The sequence below is a fragment of the Trichoplusia ni genome, chromosome 2 (genome assembly GCF_003590095.1).
Source record: "Trichoplusia ni isolate ovarian cell line Hi5 chromosome 2, tn1, whole genome shotgun sequence".
Taxonomy (NCBI): Eukaryota; Metazoa; Arthropoda; class Insecta; order Lepidoptera; family Noctuidae; genus Trichoplusia; species Trichoplusia ni.
Window position 1 is genome coordinate 8,032,525 of NC_039479.1, and position 19,027 is coordinate 8,051,551.

The following is a 19,027-nucleotide window of genomic DNA, read 5'->3' on the forward strand; positions in this document are numbered from 1 at the left end:
TGTAAGACAATACGAGCGATTTGCGAGGGCGGGTCGCATACAAAATTGTATGGGTAAGCGCGGCGGCTCCATCGCTTTTCCAGTCTCGTCAGTCAGTATGAGACCGGGCGGGCAGTAGCACGCGCACGACGACGCACTCCCGCTTCCCGCTAAGCACACACGATTTAAACCCGCCGGAAAAAGTTATCATGAATGATTTTCAATCCCCAATAGTTATCCCAGTGATTCTATTAACGTTCAAAATATATTACACAAACAAACATTAAAGTATGAAGTTATTTCAAAGTTACCTGTAATGTTTTTATAATTGTGATGATGATAGTACAGTTTAGTGATGCTTAAAAAACAATTGGAGAATAACAAGTAAGTATTTTGGTTGTAATATCAGTTGACATTTAATTTTTGTTCGTAACATGTTGGTACTTTTCTAAACTAAATATTACACAAACACATAGATTTTTCTGGAAGATTTTTGTTTATTTGTTAAATAAGTAATTATTAAATACGAGAATTACAGCGAGATACTGAAAAATAAACTCTTGTTAATTTACCTAGCCAACTATATCAAGACTTAATAAGAATAGAATGCATCATATTTTGTTTCTAATATGATTTTTGTTGGCAAAATTTAGAACTTCATTTGATGAAGTTCTAAATTTTGCCTTACATTTTTTAATATATATGAGGTCAAATTCATCACTTAAAAAAAATGGCAATGGCATTACATTGGATGTATTGAATTGAAGTATCATATTAGGATAACGTGAAGGTACGTTTGCCTTATTATAAGAGAATTGTAATGGCCCTCCGAGGGACTCTTAAGGTGCTTCACTGTCTACCTCTTCCCGTATTTCCCGGGAAAACCCTTTTAAATAGGTTATATTGAATACCTGCCACAATATAATGAGATCATTACTTAGATCTTTAGTATATGACGTTGTTTCGCTAAGTAGCTATTTAAATCCTTATTTAATTTCAATTGTCTTTCAATTTTTACACTAATGCACAATCCGTAGCAAAATTCTTAGAGTTGTCTCCATTAAGGCTTAAATGCCTCTTCACCAACTCATTTGGGGAATGGATGTTTAATGGAACATAACATGATGGTCAAACGGCACGGACGCGGGTTTAAACCGGAAAGAGACCGTAAAAGCCTTCCTAATCTTGGCTAATATTCGACGAGTTCATCATTCAAGGCCGAAAGACTCGATTAAGGATTTAAGCACCACTGATCCCATACTTTTCTCAAGTATGTGTTAGAAAAGAGGAGATTTATGTACAACTATACCATAATACTAGGGGGGTTTTCCAAATTGACTAATGTCACATACTTTCTTAACGTCCTTGTTACTGCATTTATAATTAAAAACGAGCAAACTGTTCAGTAATTTCTCAGAAGCAGGTTATTGATAGCGAAGTAATTACAGATTGCAGGAACAGCTTTTTCTTTGTCTTTGAACCTACCTACCTATGTTGATGCAGTATTATTATATTCAATGGAGGGTTGCAGTCCTGTCATAATCCATAATAATACCAGCGTAGCCTTCTATTAAAGGCAGTAAAACAATTGACCGCATTATATGTATGTAGTTCAGAATATATATTTTTTTAATCTGTTCGATTCGAATTTTATAAAAAAGGGCGCTTATTTCTTTTTGAACAAACGAAAAGATTCTTTATTCAAATAGAGTGGATACTTGAAATGGCATTTCTAATTCATAAATATTGAAAAAATCCTTCCTGATATGACTACACAAAGTTGTGTAATAAACCGAAACAACCGAATTTTTATTCAACGTATTAAAAGTACATTTTTTCCTGAGTATCAGTTACTTTTATAAATTCAATTTATTCAAGATAATTAATATCTCGATCATATTTATCAGACTTTCTAAGTAGTAAGAAGCGGTGCAGGTAAAAGGCGACGCGTCGAGACAAACATATTTGTAACAGAACGCAAACACTGAAGTTAAATTATTATACTTTGTTATTACTCTTTCCTTTTAATAAAAACACTTTGTCAAGACTCGGCATTTCTCATGGGTGCGTTTTTTTGCATTCGTGTCGCGGACGACGGAAAACTTCTTGTGAACTTGTAGACTACATTTTTATTTATCTTATTAGCATGAGTTTTAACTTTAGTTTGTTTTACATTTCATGTGCACGACCGCATATACGAAACGCTTCGTTCCTAAAAAAAAATGTCTTGCTGACCCACGAAAAGAGAAATGAATTAAAAATATTGACAGAAGCTTAATAAAACAAGAATCGGAGAATAAAGATCATAATTAATAATGATCAATTAAATAACAAAACTACTATGTTATGCCAACTTAAAAACATTAACTAAAAACCATTCACTTGACTGGTAAAGCCAGAGTAGTATTTGATTTAAAACTTATTTACTCAAGGTCCTTTCACAGAAATGAAATATAGCAGAATAAAATAAGTACATAGGTACAAAAATTGTTAGGTAAGTAAATACTAAAAATAAATGTTTTATTTTTAAGAAAAACTTAACAGACTTGTTTGCTTTTGTGTTCTTCAAAGTTATGAAAGTCAAAGAGAAGCTTTTAAACCGTGTAACCCACTCAACCAACTTGTGTATAAAAAAGCTTTGACATGATCAGAGGACCTTCCGTCTTTTAGTAATATTAATATGGTTGCGAAAAAGCTTTCTCTCTTTCACACCCGCAACAACTTCATGACCTGGTGGTAGACCCCAAGTCTTTGTGATATTTATAATCTGTGTATGTTTTCCTACCTACCTAACTGGGTATGGTAATTATGTTATCCTATTCTAAAATTGTTCAGTAGGTAGAATTTATACCTCGCAATTGTGATTCAACCCCCTATAGTAGTTTTGTCCACTAGATTGGCTGCAAGCGAAGCCATTTTTTTTGTTAACAAACTGTACTCTCCTTACCTAAAGGAGTTTTTGGAGGTTATTATTTAATAAGGATTTTATGTACCAACCCTCTTTACAGGACTCCTTCACATTTCACGCTTAGACATTACGCTCAAAAAGCACTTTTCTCAAACAAGTGTTAGGTGGTTAAGGTAGGGCTAAAAGATTCTGTTAAACCTAATAAAAGTAACTTGTTCGAGTAAAGCATAGTACCTATCTGTGCGCCATTTTTATTTAATTTATTTTTTCGTAAAGCATTTGCTAGCATTTTGTCATACACCAGTCAAGTCAACCTACAAGTATTTTTTTGATTTTCTGCAAAACATGGTCTAATGTTGCACATAATCTATAGCAGTTTTCCTGATAAATCATTTCAGACAGTGTACACAGAGCAAACATTAATCAGATACGTCTTACTAAAGTGCACTCAAGCGACTAATGCTGTTTGATTTGACTCATGATACATTTCGGATTAAACTATATCGAACGAACGTATTAAAAATCGGTCAAGTGAGAGCCGGATTTGCGGCACTGAAGGTTTCGTGCAAATAGGATAAAGAAAAACAAATTATCAAAGGAAATTGGTTAGCCATTAAATTTAAGTATGGCTATAAACCGCTGCCTAACTACGAGTTTTATTTTTAGTATTTGTTGTTATAACAGCAACAGAACTAATCTCCTGTAAAAATGTCAGTTGCCTAGTTATCGGTTTTAAGGTTTAGCCTGACAGACAAACGGACAGACGGAAAGACGGATGTACAAACACTCGTGCTTTAGTAATATTGTTCCAGGTTTACCTTTCGCGTATAGAACCCTAAAAACGTATTTAAAAATACTCGCTCTTGTGTTGTTTATCTGAGCTAATGTAAAAATGCGAGTTTAGATGGATGGACGGAGTTATGGATGGATGAATGAATGTTTGTTACTCGGTAACGCCAGAATAGTAGAAGGGGAATTTGGCACACATACTTTATTGCCAAGGCTAGCACTTTGGCTTATTCCTATTCCGATAAGCATCAGGATCCTTAATTACGAGGGTAAAGCCGTGGGATTAAACTAGTGTTGTGGGTGTATTTTAATGTTAACTTAGTTTTTACTTACGTATTTAACTTGGCTATCATTATTGGCAACTGATTGTACGTAGTTTTTATAGTAGTAACTGTAAGCTGCAAACGCTTAATTAAGATTATACCATTAGAAATGAACCGATTTGATTAAACTTGTGACATAGGTACTGTTAAGATTAAGTGGGCGTCTTTGTGCATGTGACTTGAATGTTTCTGCTCGACAAAAGGATTAAGAAGTATTATGTGGGAGTCGTTTGAAAAAAATACGTTTCAATATTAGGGAATCTAATTTATTTCCCGGATAAATATATCTAATCATTTTCTCTTTTTTAACATTTTATAGACTTTTTGTTAGGTGTTACTATTATATTGCATTCTATTATTCGCTTGCAACTTGTTCAGTGTCAACTTAAAAGTAATTTAAAACTCATCCTTTGTATTCCGTAAAAAATCGATCAAACGGAACACGCACCAACATAATAAAAAGTTCAATATGCGGGACCAGTGGACGACACTGGGATAACAAAAAACGCCGAAAACTTATTTCTACGCCATCACTCACATAAATCTAATAAATTATTTAAGTTCGTTAAAAGTCACGACATTCGACTTTGAATAATAATAATATTCTCTTTGAGCAAAGAAGTTAGAACATGTGTAATTTATAATTGACGCCAATTAAAACTCGATCCAAAGAAGTTGTTTGATCATATTTTCATAAGTTCACTAACTTAATTACTCTGGAATTTAAAAAGAATTTCAGCGTTGTTAAAAGATTATTAAAATAAGTCAGATATTATCATGCACAAGTGAACAATAGAGTAGAATTCTTTACGTATTGTATCTATTCATGAAGCTTTTCTGGATGATTCAGCATTGTGTAAGAATTAGAGCAAACTGACTTGGAGTTATTGTTAAAATGTTCGACTATTATCTGTTTCTAAACGAGACTTGATTAAAAAAAATATGATGCCTGCAATACTTACAAAATTAATCTTTTGTATGCTATTATTGCTTCTGTTAATGTCTGCAGCCTATTAAAAGGGGCCCTTTTTCTAAATCTTCACAATTTTTACATGTGTCTCAATCTCAAAATTTAAACATGTGCTCGAGTGGTTAGTAGTTCTGACTAACATACCGGTCGTGAGTTGCCCAGAATTCATTCGGACCCAACCGGAGTACTTAATCATGAGCTGACGCGGCAGCTGCCGATTGATTAAGGACTCCGGTTGGGTCCTACACTATTTGGGCAATCCCGATACAAACGTGTCAGTAAACCCTTGAATCATTTAATATATCAATAATTTTCACGATAGTTACTATAAAAATATATATCAAAGTGTTTCTAATAAAATAACAAGTTTTATGTACTTTTCATTTCCAAGATATTCACCGCAGCAGCAAATCTACGTTTCCATTAAAATTTGTTTTATTTATGGTTTCGCAAACAATTTACCGAATCACCCAGGATTGCGTAAGATGTTGTTTCAGGCAAATATTCAATTAAAATATACAACCCGTTTAATACAACATAAATAACATAAGCCTGCTCAGTAATAAGGTACTGAAGGTGTAGAAACATTAAAAAATAATTAAAGTATAGAGGCTTCATTGTTTATAATTTAGTTTGCTGTTCTAAGTTTATATTAAACCTGTATTTATAGAAACTTGTAAGCCTCCTGAAGTTACAGGCTCGGACTCAAACGACCATTAAATGAATGGAGAAAGCGTAACGAGATCATTTATGTTTATGTGCAAAAAGTTTTCGAGACAGCGTGGGTCGTATTCCCCATTATTTAAGTATTTACTTTGAAGTGGAGGCCTTGTATAAACTTGTTATTCTAAGATATTTTAGTTCGTAGTATGGAGTAAAGTTTGGCTCCCAAACTGGTGTATGGTATGATATTCCACATCATGTTTTGTCAAATTTCACTCGTATATATAGTTTAAACTACAAAATACTTAAAAAATCTTTAACCGATTTAATTTTATAATCTAGGGCATGCTTAGATTCGAAATTATAAGAAAAGAAGAGACAGAAAAGGCCGATTAAAAATAATAATGTTATCTATTAATAATAAGAAGAAGGTTCTATGAAGAAATCGAGAAACCTCAGACATTTTTACTCTTAAATTAAATAGGTATTGTTTTTCACTATCAACACTTATTAAGATTAATAGAGTTTCAGTTGCCTTCACAGTTTTCGGGAAATTCAATAAATTACGAAGCTGTGATGTTTTACGTAGACATGATGAGATTATAAAAATAGTAGACATTCCTCTGTGGTGACTTTGGCGGTTCTTTGTTAAAATGATTTAATTAATTTAATGGAAATGATATTTATAAAAGTTTGTAGAGTAAATGTTTTACAGTATTATGTTTCGACATATTTTCTTTGACCTAAATAAGAATAATTGTGTACTTCTGTATCGTGACATCCAAAAAAAAAACACACATGTTTTTTGTAGTATCGTAGACATGCTCACATTTTATAAGTTCAAAAGTTTTCAAAGATGTTTTAAATGTTTTTTACTAGTTCGGGCTATTTTAGGCAGCTTCTGAAACATCTTTCAGCTTCGATACCAGACAAAATTAGGTACATATAAATACTTTAGAACTGATTGATCAACTATTTAAAAAAAAAAACATTTTATCTCTCGACGTTATTCGTTTCATATCTGTTTTTCTTTTTGGTTTCTATTTCAATCAAGATGTATCATAATGAGCTTCATAAATTATAGCTAAGTACTTTGCATTATTCTTGTTCAATGATAATAATCCTAATCGTGGGAATTAAGTTTAAATGGATGTGTCAGGTTTTGCATTTATCAAAGAAATTACTTTATTTTTTGCAGTTCTTACATAATGAAGTATGTAATATTATAAAAAAAGCCGCTTACGTAATTTTATACAGATGATTGAAATCATGATAAGAAAAAGGAAATGTCTATTGACTGATACCACTACTCTCAAAACACAGGTTCTCTAAATCTCTGATTTCTACTTAATTTATTTTACACGCTACTTAAAAGTATTACCAAATTTAAAAAAATACGGCTTAAAATATTTGTACCAAAAAACTTTATTATGCAGTCATAAATCAAAATGTAAAAAGTATTCATAAAATCATGATTTTTCTCGAAGAATAATTCACATAGCTTAATCAGATTCTTAAATGTGCACCGAAAATCTCTTTTCGAGAAATTTGTTTGTAAGCTAATATCATTATAAAGTAAAAATGTTTTGAGAACGCTTTCAACCTCGCAACTTCATATTTCAGAGGGTCCTCGGGTAAACAGGATTTTATATAGACATAGCCACATAGCTATACAGATTTTTACAGCAAAGAGAAAATATGTTAATGTTGTTTGTTCGCGACGATGTTAACAATTATCTCTCGTTGATTTTGTTACAGTAAAAAGTAGAACAAAGCGAATTGGGTGAGCTGAATAACTATGAACTGTATGAAAATGGTCACAGCAAGGTAGATGTTTGACAGACTATGGATAGATTTTAGATCAGTAAACACTAAACATGTAAGTGTGAAACTTAAAGAAATTACAGCAACTTATACAGTTAGTGCACTTAATGTAAATAGTACCTTAAACTTGTACAATTAAAGTGGCATTTGAAGATGTTTTAGACTAAGATTTTGATGCTTTTGAGAGAAGGGTTAAGCCCCTGGATACGAAAATATTCGAGATATTCCTGTTTGCTGTGTTAGTGTGAAACTTGTCGTTCTGTTCGTCTGCAGGTTGTGGCACGTGATTGGAATACATTAAAGGACTTCAGTCCGATAGGATCATGTACTTATGTACTTTACTAGTCGTATCGAAGTTCTCATACGCGTGTCTATGACGGGAACTTTCTTAGTATATACAAATTGGATAAAGCCGATGCTTATGTGTAGTTTGATAGTAAAGGAAGAAATCATATGGCTACTTTTATTTCTTGAACAAAATTCCGTGTTTTTTTTTAAGTTATTTTTAGATTGGTTGTGATACGATTTACGACTTTTTTTTAATAAAAATTATATTCTTTATTATATTTAAGTAAGCATATATACCTAGTAAGTTCTTTAATACAGAATAATTTTTGTGAATAGTTAGCCATGATGGATATGAGCGCTGAGTCTGGAACGCAAATCTGTCAGTCGAGGCTTTCAAACGGAAAATAGAATGGAAATGGAACTAACTGCGGGCTTTCAGTAAAGATGGACGCACTCGTGCACCTGAGCCTACTTTTATATAGCTCATACATATGTATGTGTGCATTAGTGCAACAGCTGAATCAACGTTAGAATGCTGAAATTGGTTGAAATGGTATTTAAACTAGAAATGTGTGTGTGGGTGTGTGCATGTGTCTGTGCATGCGTGTGTGTGGATAATCCGCTAAAACAGTCGGAATAATCGTTGTCCTAAAAATCTCTGTTATTCGATGTTATCTAAAATTTATTATTTAAATAAACATTCGCGTAAAAGGCCATGCAAACATGTAACGTACCTTGAAACTTATTCGTATAACTATTTTAAACTAAACGAACGAATTGGCCACGATCGATTTAACTTGTTTACACTCGGACCTTGAAAGTGTCAAATGTAGGGCAGAATAGAGGTACTTTAATTGGCTTCCATAGTTCCTATGTAAGTTGAAATTCTTATGTAGCTACAGTCAGTAAAGTTCACATTATGTTGTTTTACCTTAATTATCAAACAGTTTAGTACATTTTGATAAAATATGATTTGGATGAAAATGGTAAACGACAACCCGGATTAGTGCAACACAGGGGAAAAAATGTGTCCTCGTAGGCTGAACAAGAAATCACACAGTAACAGATAAGCAACAGACTAAATCTCTTGTAGTATAGGCACTAGTGTATTTCGTGGCACCAATTTGTGCAATTCTGGCGACAAGTCATGCATGCGGCTTAAGTGTCACAAAAAGCCCAACTTAAAACCACTAGTAGTAGTATTTGGCCTTTGTCCAAGGCTTTAATTAAAGTGCAGATGTTATATTTTATTGAGCGAAACTATATCAGGTAGAGAGAGAGAGAGGAACGAAGTACCTAGAGAGTTGTTAAAAAGGTAAAGATAAATAACAGATTTTTGTGTGCTGAAAACTGCAACCAAATTTTGTTTTCGATCTTTCGTAGTGGGAAATAGAAGTATGTTTTCTATACCTAAAGGCGAAATCCTTAGGTTCTAAATATGTATGTATCTTTAAGAGAAAAAGCTTAAATTCGATACACGCACACCCGTATCACTTAACAGAATTATATTCGGACCCAAACAGACGGATTTCTAATCATCCATAACATTTACAAAGGTTTTATAGGTCCGAGATTATTTATCTATGTTTATTCTTTCAATATTCTAAGGTTTACCCTGCGATTGTATTTCGACCCTAAATACCCGACCGGACATCAGCTTTAGGAGATAAAAACGAATTTTGGGTAAAAATATTTTGCATTTAATACATTTCGGCCATGAACTACAAGATAAAGTTTGAGAGAGGTTTTTTGCAGCCAAGTCATAATAATGTGCTAAGCAATAATAACAATAAACACAAGTATTTGATTCTTTAGGGTTTTAAAGCGTCTGATCAACCTTCAAAGGTCGAGAACAGTAATAAAAAAATAACATAACCTAAACAATTTTTTGTTACCGTTGGAACGAAAAGTTTTGATTACCTAAAATTATCTACGTATCAATAAATCCATCTCTGAGAGAAACAATAAACATTTTTTTATAATCTTCTAAATAAACTCTTCAAACCGGATAGTTATAGATCTGTTCATTGAATACAAAAGGTCATAAAAATGTACCCACGATAATTTACTTCAGAACAATGAACAGAATCACGCCTCAATTGTATCGTCATTTATATCATTCTAGTTGATTTCTACCCATCTCAAAGATATATAGTATTTGTACTCGCGTAATAATATAGGTATTAGGTATGAAAATATTATTATTTCATGCGTACCTCTACATTATGAATACTAACCGTGAAACAACCTCAGCTAATTAGTCCCTATTTGTCTACACTCATGAGTTTTGCATGTGTTAATTAGGAATTTAATTTTCTATTGAATTTCCTTGGAAATACAAATTCCATTGGGGTTTGAGTGTAATAATAATTAGGTATAATTAAATCTTTTGAAAATATGTGTATTTAATGCAGGGTTTGTTGAAACCGTTAGGTAAAAGGCAGACTATATTCATGAAATTATATTTATTTACCTAGTATATACACCGTGATTTTTTAGTCGTCTTACAAAAGCAGCCCAGTTCATCTATCCAATGACTAGAACACGTTCATGATAAAAAAATAAGTATTTATGAGATTTGAATAAATTTAAAATGCAATTTTTATTCAATATTATGATGCAATTCGTAGTTTTTTAGAAACACAGCTCTGTTGCGAGTGCGGTCCAAGCCTTGTAACAATGGTGAGGGGCGCGGGCTGCGGCGTTTTTATCATTTTTAAGAGTATATGTCAGATTTCTCTTGTTTAATTTTGCTTCGTACTTATTATCTTAGTTGATGATTAAAAAAAAAATCGCGCCTAGGGGTATTTTACGTCGGATACATGAACTGGGCTTCTTTTGTAAGACGACTAAAAAATCACCGTGTATAAAGTATAGCTGCAACCAAAATTCGATAAAATCAATCGTTATATGTACAGGTAATATTAAAAACATATTTTGAATACTACGTGTAGACCATGAGAACAAGTATTTGTCGGTCTTGGACCTCAGTTAATGTTGGGCGATTGTGAGGGTAACCACACCACCACTTTCGGCTACACACGGTACAGGGAGGTGCAAAATTAGACCGCACATACTGAGTGCGGTAGCCTTGTTACCGTGTGCCACCACAGCCTGGCACTAAGCTACTTACAAGAGAACCCAGTTTCATGTACCTAATTGAAATACCACGTCAATGGATGGACAGGACAACTTACCTAAGATACTTACTTTACTATATAACTATTTAAGTATTAAGTCTTCATTGATGTAATGAAGACGTTTGACAGTTATACAAACGGATTCGTAAAAAGTATTTATTCAGGGCGTAACGTAACTTTTCTTAATTTCTTGGGAACTTCCAAGTTAATAAAAATAATCCAGGTCCCTTGGGTGACACTTAAGTGTTTCAGGCTCCAATTCTCTTTATATTTGTGTTAAAACATAAAAAGAGTATATTTATATTATTACTTTTTTGTTTTTAGATGCGGCGAGAGACAAAATTTTAAGGTATAAGTCAGTGAATTGTAATCGAATCGTACTATAGTAAAAAGTAAGAAATGGACTTCGATAGGACAGATAGTCGGATGATGGGTCTTAGGTCAGGAGGAAAAAATGGAGAAATAAGCATGACTAGTGAAGTGTTAGTCGATTCGGTCCCAAAATAAGTCGAGGACTTAAAAAAAATCCGGCTTTAAACACGACTAGTATGGTATCGAAAAGAATTCTACGGAAAGAGAAAAGGCATCCGGTATAATGCCAAAAGCAGAGTATAATGATGAACTTTCACCTATTAAGTCCTTCCTATAATATTATAAATGTGAAAGTGTGGATGTTTGGATGTTTGTTGCTCAATCACGTTAAAACGGCTGAACGGATTTGGATGAAATTTGGCATGCATATAGCCATTGACATGGAAAAGAACATAGGCTACCTTTTATCACGATTTTTGAAATAGTTCCCGAGGGAAAATTGAAAAGGCGTGTAAAAGCTATAAGATCACTAAGGGGATGTATTTTCATGGAAACGGGGACCATCGAACTCTGTAAACTGAAGTAAACGCAGACGGAGTCATGGGCAACAACTAGTAGCTAATAAAAAGTAAGAATACTTGTAAGAAGAATGATAAGCCCAATATAATTCCTAATTTTAATTTTGCCTTTGAATAAAAGAGAATACAATAATCTTCAAGTGAAGGTTACCAATTGTAAGAAATATTGTTTAAAGTAATATTTATATCAATCTGTCTGCCCACTTTCATGTTTTCAAAAATATTTAAAATGAAGATTTACGAAATTGGATGGAACTTTCTAACGTAAGACTTAACGTACTTCGGAAAATTGTTTTTGACTGGCATTATCCATTTCAAAGGTAGAATTACTTCTATAGATTTTTATTACATTATATTTATAAGTACATTAATAATTGTAATATACATACATATTATATATCCAGTGGAGGGGACAGGATAGCCCTTGATTCTCTAAACTCATTAACGTTTTTTCCTAGTGGCAATATCTCTATGGAAATTTCCTTAAAACGCCCATCTATACTTAACTAAACAATTTACAATACGTCAATATCGATACGCATATTAAATGTCGAAGGTGGATCCTATTTATTACGTATAAGATACTATTTAATACGATACTCATGTTCTTCTCCAAGATATAAATACATATTTATTGTCTTTACTGTACTCACCTTGTAAATAAGCTTCATTTTAATTATTAATAAACTAATTAATTCCAAGGAATTTCACCAATGTAAATTAACAGTCTGGGTCAAATATACAAATTTAATATGCCATTTTAGAGCAGGTACGTTTGATTGATGTGATTAAAATTACATTAATCATTTGTAGCATATTTGTCACTTGAATACTAAAACGACGTATAATTTTGAGTCTCCGTTAAGACCTAACTCTCTTTACGTATTCCACTTTATGGTGGAGCACTCTATGGATGTAGTTGTGTACAGCTAAAGAGAAAACTAAAACGCGTAAAATAATAGATTTAAAAAATCTAAATACCCACGAATTTTTGATTCAAATTTTATCAAAATTGGTATTGCCCTTTTTAAAGTTGTAATTCTTCATCTTCAATCCTTCATCGGGTTTGAAGCTACCGTGAATACTGCTATCTTACGGGGAAGTGCCTCAAAATTGAGTTATAAAATTCAAACGGAACGACAAACAAGAGAAGTGAGTGTATAAAAACGTAGGAAAAACGCGGAAAAAGAAGATGCACTTTTTTCAATTTCGTTTTTAGATAAAATAAAATGCAAACTTTTGTCCACGTTTATCAACTTTCCATTTTGTTTTTTCTATAGAAAACATGGAACGTGTCAAAGCAATTAATTTGATCAAGCGCAGTCCAGTTTATTCCGAATCGAATCGAGTCAAATCCCTGTATGTTGTCTGAACCGTGGAAACTGTGAAAACCGAAATGAAATCTATACTTAATAGATAAAGCTGAAGAGTTTGTTTGTTTGTTTGTTTGTTTGAACGCGCTAATCTCAGAAACTACTGGTCCGAATTGAAAAATTTGTTCTTTTTGTGTTGAATAGACCATTTATCGAGGAAGGCTTTAGGCTATAAACCATCACGCTGCGACTAATAGGTGCGAAGATACTTAGGAAAATGTGGAAAAAAACATGGCCGGTATAAATCATAACTTATATATTCTACCCACGGGGACGAAGTCGCGGGCAACAGCTAGTACCTAATACGAGTCACCGAGAATAGTAAACGTAATCATAAAACCAATGTTCACTATCTGCAGTAGTGATTTCTTATCGTTATTTATTTGCATTAGTTACTTATTTTATTATGAGGTATTTTAGGAAATAATTACGTACACAACCCACTCTAATTTAAAAATACTCATTTATCCATTAAAATATTATAATCTGGGGTAACCAATTTTTTTTTCTGAAAAAAAAATCTTCAAACGCATTCGAGTTTTTACAAACAGTTTTCACGGTATGTTATAAAAACTGTTAGCGCATAGCATAGAGTTTTTAATAAAGTTTTAAACAACGGGTAAGCATTTTTTCCTGAAATGCACCGAGTATGCTGTATGCCCTTTGTATGGGGCAAATATTTTTAACATTTAATTAAAATAATTAATTTATAGTTAACTATGCACTTTAAGAGCAGAGGGTCGTATAAATTAGTTCGGTATGCCGAGTTGATTTCCTGCAAAGGCCTCTAGCGTTCAGCACACTTTAATTAAACTTCATCACACATACTTTTCGAGTCAAGACCGATAGTCGGCTATTGATCACTGAACCTTTCCATCTATTTGATAAAAGGCGTTCTTTGTTGGTTAGAGCATTCACAAGATTAAAAGGTAAATAAATATCTAAACAAATATTTTTCGAAGTATTAAATGAACTTAATAAGTAAAACTTAGAACTTCTGTAGTGTACTGTTACCTTGTGGCTATGGATTACTTGGACCGATAATTTCGTTAAAACGTTTTCTGTATTAAGTCCCGTTTCTAACTGAATCTTACGTGAATAAAATGTGATGTGCTAGGGATAGTGATGGGCATCCATTTGCGCTGCCCTCGACACACTAATTGCTAGGACTTTCTTCATAGACGTAAATCAATAATCTGAAAATGAAAGCATTGTAAACTAGTTATTAGTCTAAAGGTTCTTATGAAGCCCATAAGGTGCTTTAATAATCTCGAAAGAAAAACAATGGGTTCTCTTCATTTTCATGAAAACAATACTTCTACTAATACCTTCAGTGTTTTACCTGTAGGCAAGGTTGTTTCCAAGAAATGATGAATATTAAAATCTACAAAGAAAATGTTGCTTTAACAGCATTTAATTGTTCAGTTACTGGAAAGTAATTGACGGAAACACAGAACTCTACTTTTTTCAGCAATTAAGTACTTTACTAAGTGAAAGTTTAACGTATATTATTTCATAATCTAAGTTATTGAATATGAAAATACTTAGAACTTTATATTTGTAAGGCTGCATTTATCAAAGGATAAGAATGTGAATGTTTAATATTTATTTTAGACTAGCTGTTGCATCCGACTTCGTCCGCGTGGTTAGAAGATATAAGTTAGGTATTTTTGAACGGAAGCCCTCGAAGATGATAATTTTATCCTGTTTTTGCCATATCTTCCATTGTATCTTCGCTCCTATTAGTTGCAGCATGGTGTTATTGTTTGATTATACTCTAAAACCTTCCTCAATATCTTTTGAACACAAAAATAAGTTTTAATTTGAACCAGTAGTTCCTGAGATTAGCGCGTTCAAACAAACAAACAAACTCTTCAGCTTTATATTTTTTATTAGTAGATATATATAGATTTAGAACCTAAGCGTTAAGTTTTCGACGTTTCAAGAATACATTACAACATTCATACCATTCATAGTAAATAGGTTTCGTTTGCCTAGGTATACAATACATCTATCTAGTTTAATAAAGGGCTCGCCGAGCCTCGTAAAAAAGGGAAATCGGAATCCTTGTCTGTGACGTGATTTAATTTATCAACCACATATCTCTGAAACAATTTTGGCTGCGGTACTTTTTGCGTGAAGTGATAAGTGAACTGTCGTGTACCTACTATAATATAATGTAGAGTCAGAACTTTTGGTTTTCGGGGGTTTAGAACTTGTTGTTTTTGTGTGATGATCACAAAGAGCACCCATTATCTTATAGTATGATACAACTGTACAAATCTAAAACTCGGTTTTAAAAGTGTATGTTGGTTAACTAATTATCAGTGAAATATAAAAACAACTTTTGTGGTACTTTTTATTCTTTGTCACCCAATCACTTAAGTTTGATACCTTAATCTAAAAGCTATTGGGGGTAATCATTAATATAACTTAATATTATGAAAGTGCTTTTGCGTGTATAATAATCAAATCAATCAAATTGACCATTTGATAAATAAAAAGAAGTACACGAAACCAGAAAAGAAACAATTTTTTCGTTGAAACTCTTAAAGAGAGACTTTAGTTATCTATTGTACGTACAAATTAGTTCTTAAGGTCAGTTTATTCTCCATATTCTGCAGAGTAGCAAGCCTAAACCTCCTACAGTAAAACTAAATACTCGCTGCTAAGAGACCTCTTAGTCCAGCCCTCGTCTACAAAGTCCGGAGGCCCAGTGGAGGGTAGATTAGGTCCATTACTTAGTACAGTTAGCATCATGTCCGTTTCATTTAGTTTAGGTCTCATTTCCACGGTATAGTTAAAAGTTTAGTTGAACACTAACCATTAGGAAGTTCAGTTACAACTAAAGTTACGTATTTGCATTAGAAACGTCTTTGTGGGAAATGGAAGTGTTTATTTCTTCCATTTTTGACATTATTTTCTATTTTTATTTTTTAAATTTCAAGGCACGAGTATTGTGTAATCGTCCTGTGTATTACAGTAATATTTCAACTATTGGTAATATTGAAATGAGAACTTTTTGCTTCAAAAATTATTTGTGACCGCATCAATAACGCCGCTCTTGCATGACATATATTTATCCTAATGAATAATTAGCGGTTAATCATGTTCCTGTTACAAAACCAAAATAATAAATTTAATTACCTTCGTTTATTAAATTAAATCACAGTTTTATATTTTGACTAGCTGGCCCGTGTCCGCTTCGTTGAGTGTTTTTTTTTGTCATTGTAGGTACCCTTTTATTTATTAATAAAAGAGTTACCTAAAACGGTTAAGCAGATCCTAAGATTACCTATCCCCGACACGATACCCACAAACTTTACTCCTTCGTAATATTAGTGAAGATAAACTATACAAAACACAAATGTATGAAAATGCAATATTTTTGTTCGTTTCTGTTAAAGCAACTTGCATTTCAATTTACTTTCTGCAGATCTGAGAAAGAAAGTCTATTAAGGTAATATGTAGTGCCTTTGTGTTTTACATTCTCTAAGTAACTGCTACCTGCCTGATGGATTCTTCTTGCTGGTTAATGTACATTTTGTATTGCTGAGGTATATTTTAATTGTGTTTGTTGAGCAGAAATTCTTTAAGAAGTATACGTTTGTTTTTATTCAGGTTTAATTATATAAGATGAAAAAACACGATTTTTTCTCTTGGTACAAAATGTAGTTGTATGATGCAAAGGTTGACATGCCTGCATGATACAAGACCAGTGCTGAAACTCAGATGTTTTTTTTCTGAATTGGACAAGTTTTTTGGTGTTGATTCTTTGATTCCGCCGTTCGTTCCCGGCTTCAGTAACGGAAATATTTTTATCTCTATCCGACGACTTTACATTTTTTTTCTTCTACAGGTAGGTATGTACGTACTAAAACGTTAAAATTCCTACAGTTTTTAAGTTTCACAAGAGTTTCTTGCTGGTAAAATCTTTAACCGCAGCTTAGTACTCAAACACAGAAAAGTTGATTCCTGATTAAAGTCGTCGTAGTAAAATTCATGGCGCATTAAAATGCACAGCGCTCGAGGAGGCGCTACCGACGAAGCTTCGTCGAGAGATGGCCGCCATTACTAAGTTAATGCACGTCTTTGGCTATTTGCATTCCGCTAACTACGCCGCAAACATACGGCCGCAAAAAAGTACCGTGAACACGCCACGCAGAGCAGCGGGCCGGCTAACTGTTCCCTCTCTAGTACCATATTATTTAGGTTTAACGCTTCATCAGTCGTTACTGTTATGTAACTCTGAGTAAATTATGCGACCCACTGAATGTTCGACTGTCTCTTTAATAAGCAGCCTTCCGTTACCTATTCCTTCGGCCATTTTACAGGTTATTAGCGTAGAGATGCCCATCTGTGGGTTGCTCAATCTAAGTTAATTGTTTGTATAGCGTGTCTCAACAGATTGTGCCCATATACGTGGCCTTACAGATAAGGGTGAAATACGGATTAATTAAACTTTGGCCTCTCCCAACCTTCACTGTACGTATAGACATCACATTGTTAATTACCTCCTACTTGTGAAGAACAAACTAACTCTCCGTAATTCTACTTTTATTTGTACTGGAGTACCTTCATCATGTTGTTTAGTCAGCTTTATTTAGACAGCTTTTGGATGTTAATTAAACTAATTATCTAAATGTTTGATTAAAATTGCAAGTTTGTGAAAATTGGAAACCTCAGCCGGACGTAGAACTACCCGTAGCGGAACTAATGCCGAAAAGTAAACGATCTGTTTGTTTCCTCTCCAACGATGTTCAAGTGGTTGTTTAGCTGATCTTCTTACATTTATTCTTGACTTTACTCAAATACCTGACTGAACTTTATAGGTTGTTTATTTGAACATACTGTTCTAATAATAGTCGAAAGTATTTCATATTGCACGAAGTATATTATCTAATTTAGTTTCGATTAGCCATTGTAAATTCTCAGGAGGCATCTCGTCTAATCACGAAGTAGTCGGAAGCTTAACTAACGTAACTACGTACCTAAATCCACCTAAAATTAGGGCTCGAGGGATACTTGCGGAATTCGAAGGAGCTTCGTTCTCAGGGCTCCTTTTCAAAATTGTTTAAGAACACATTGTTAAGGAAATTACTCTTTCAATGAGTTGTGTCTAAGAAAGATTTTTAAACCATAAAAGTTATATTTTTTGTATTATTTTATTATTTTGTAGTTATGATTATGGTTATATACAATACAGCCCTCTCGACAAACTTTTGAAGATGATTCTGGCTTCATTAAGTAAATTGCAATTATATTTGAAATAATATCGATTTTAATTCGTATTTGAAACTTATTTCGTAATGAAGTTCTAAGAACACACAAATATACAAATAAGGTACCGTTTATTAGTAACATACATACATATAAAGCAACTTAACTACGCTGAGTAGCTTTCACTGTAATTAATTAAGGTACAACATATTCGAGAGAATTCGATTGATAGCAATTTAGCCTCCGGGATTGTTTGAAGAGGCATCTCTATCGAGTAATGGTTTCTGAGACTATTAAATAGAGGCTAGTACAATATTTGAAACTATTTCATTTACATTTTAACTGAAAGCTTCATATAAGGTATTAATTAATATACGAATGTTAATACAATACACTACGAAAATTATAAAAAAATTGACACTTCATGTGACTATCCACCGTATCCCACAGCTAGGCAAAGGAGTCAAGAAAAAGATAAAAAGTTGAAATACTTCCGCAATCACTCGTAGTGTTTTTTTTTATTCCAACATGATTCTAAGGCCACAAAACCTACGAAAATCAGCTTTGTTGTGCCTATTCCTGGGTAGTCGAGTGTAAACCTAAAAGTTTACAGAAAGTTCCTGATGTCACACATAAATGTATCCCAAGACTCATATTAGT

At 33.1% G+C, this 19,027-nt stretch overlaps 1 protein-coding gene across 1 annotated transcript in view; it reads left to right on the forward strand.

The window, feature by feature from the left end:
* Positions 1-330: 330 nt before the first annotated feature.
* Positions 331-19,027, forward strand: part of LOC113506195 (sex peptide receptor-like) — a 34,223-nt gene continuing 15,526 nt past the window's right edge. Inside the window, exon 1 of the mRNA XM_026889043.1 lies at positions 331-363. The gene's annotated coding sequence lies outside the window, so the exon portion shown is untranslated. The remainder of the gene's footprint in view (positions 364-19,027) is intronic.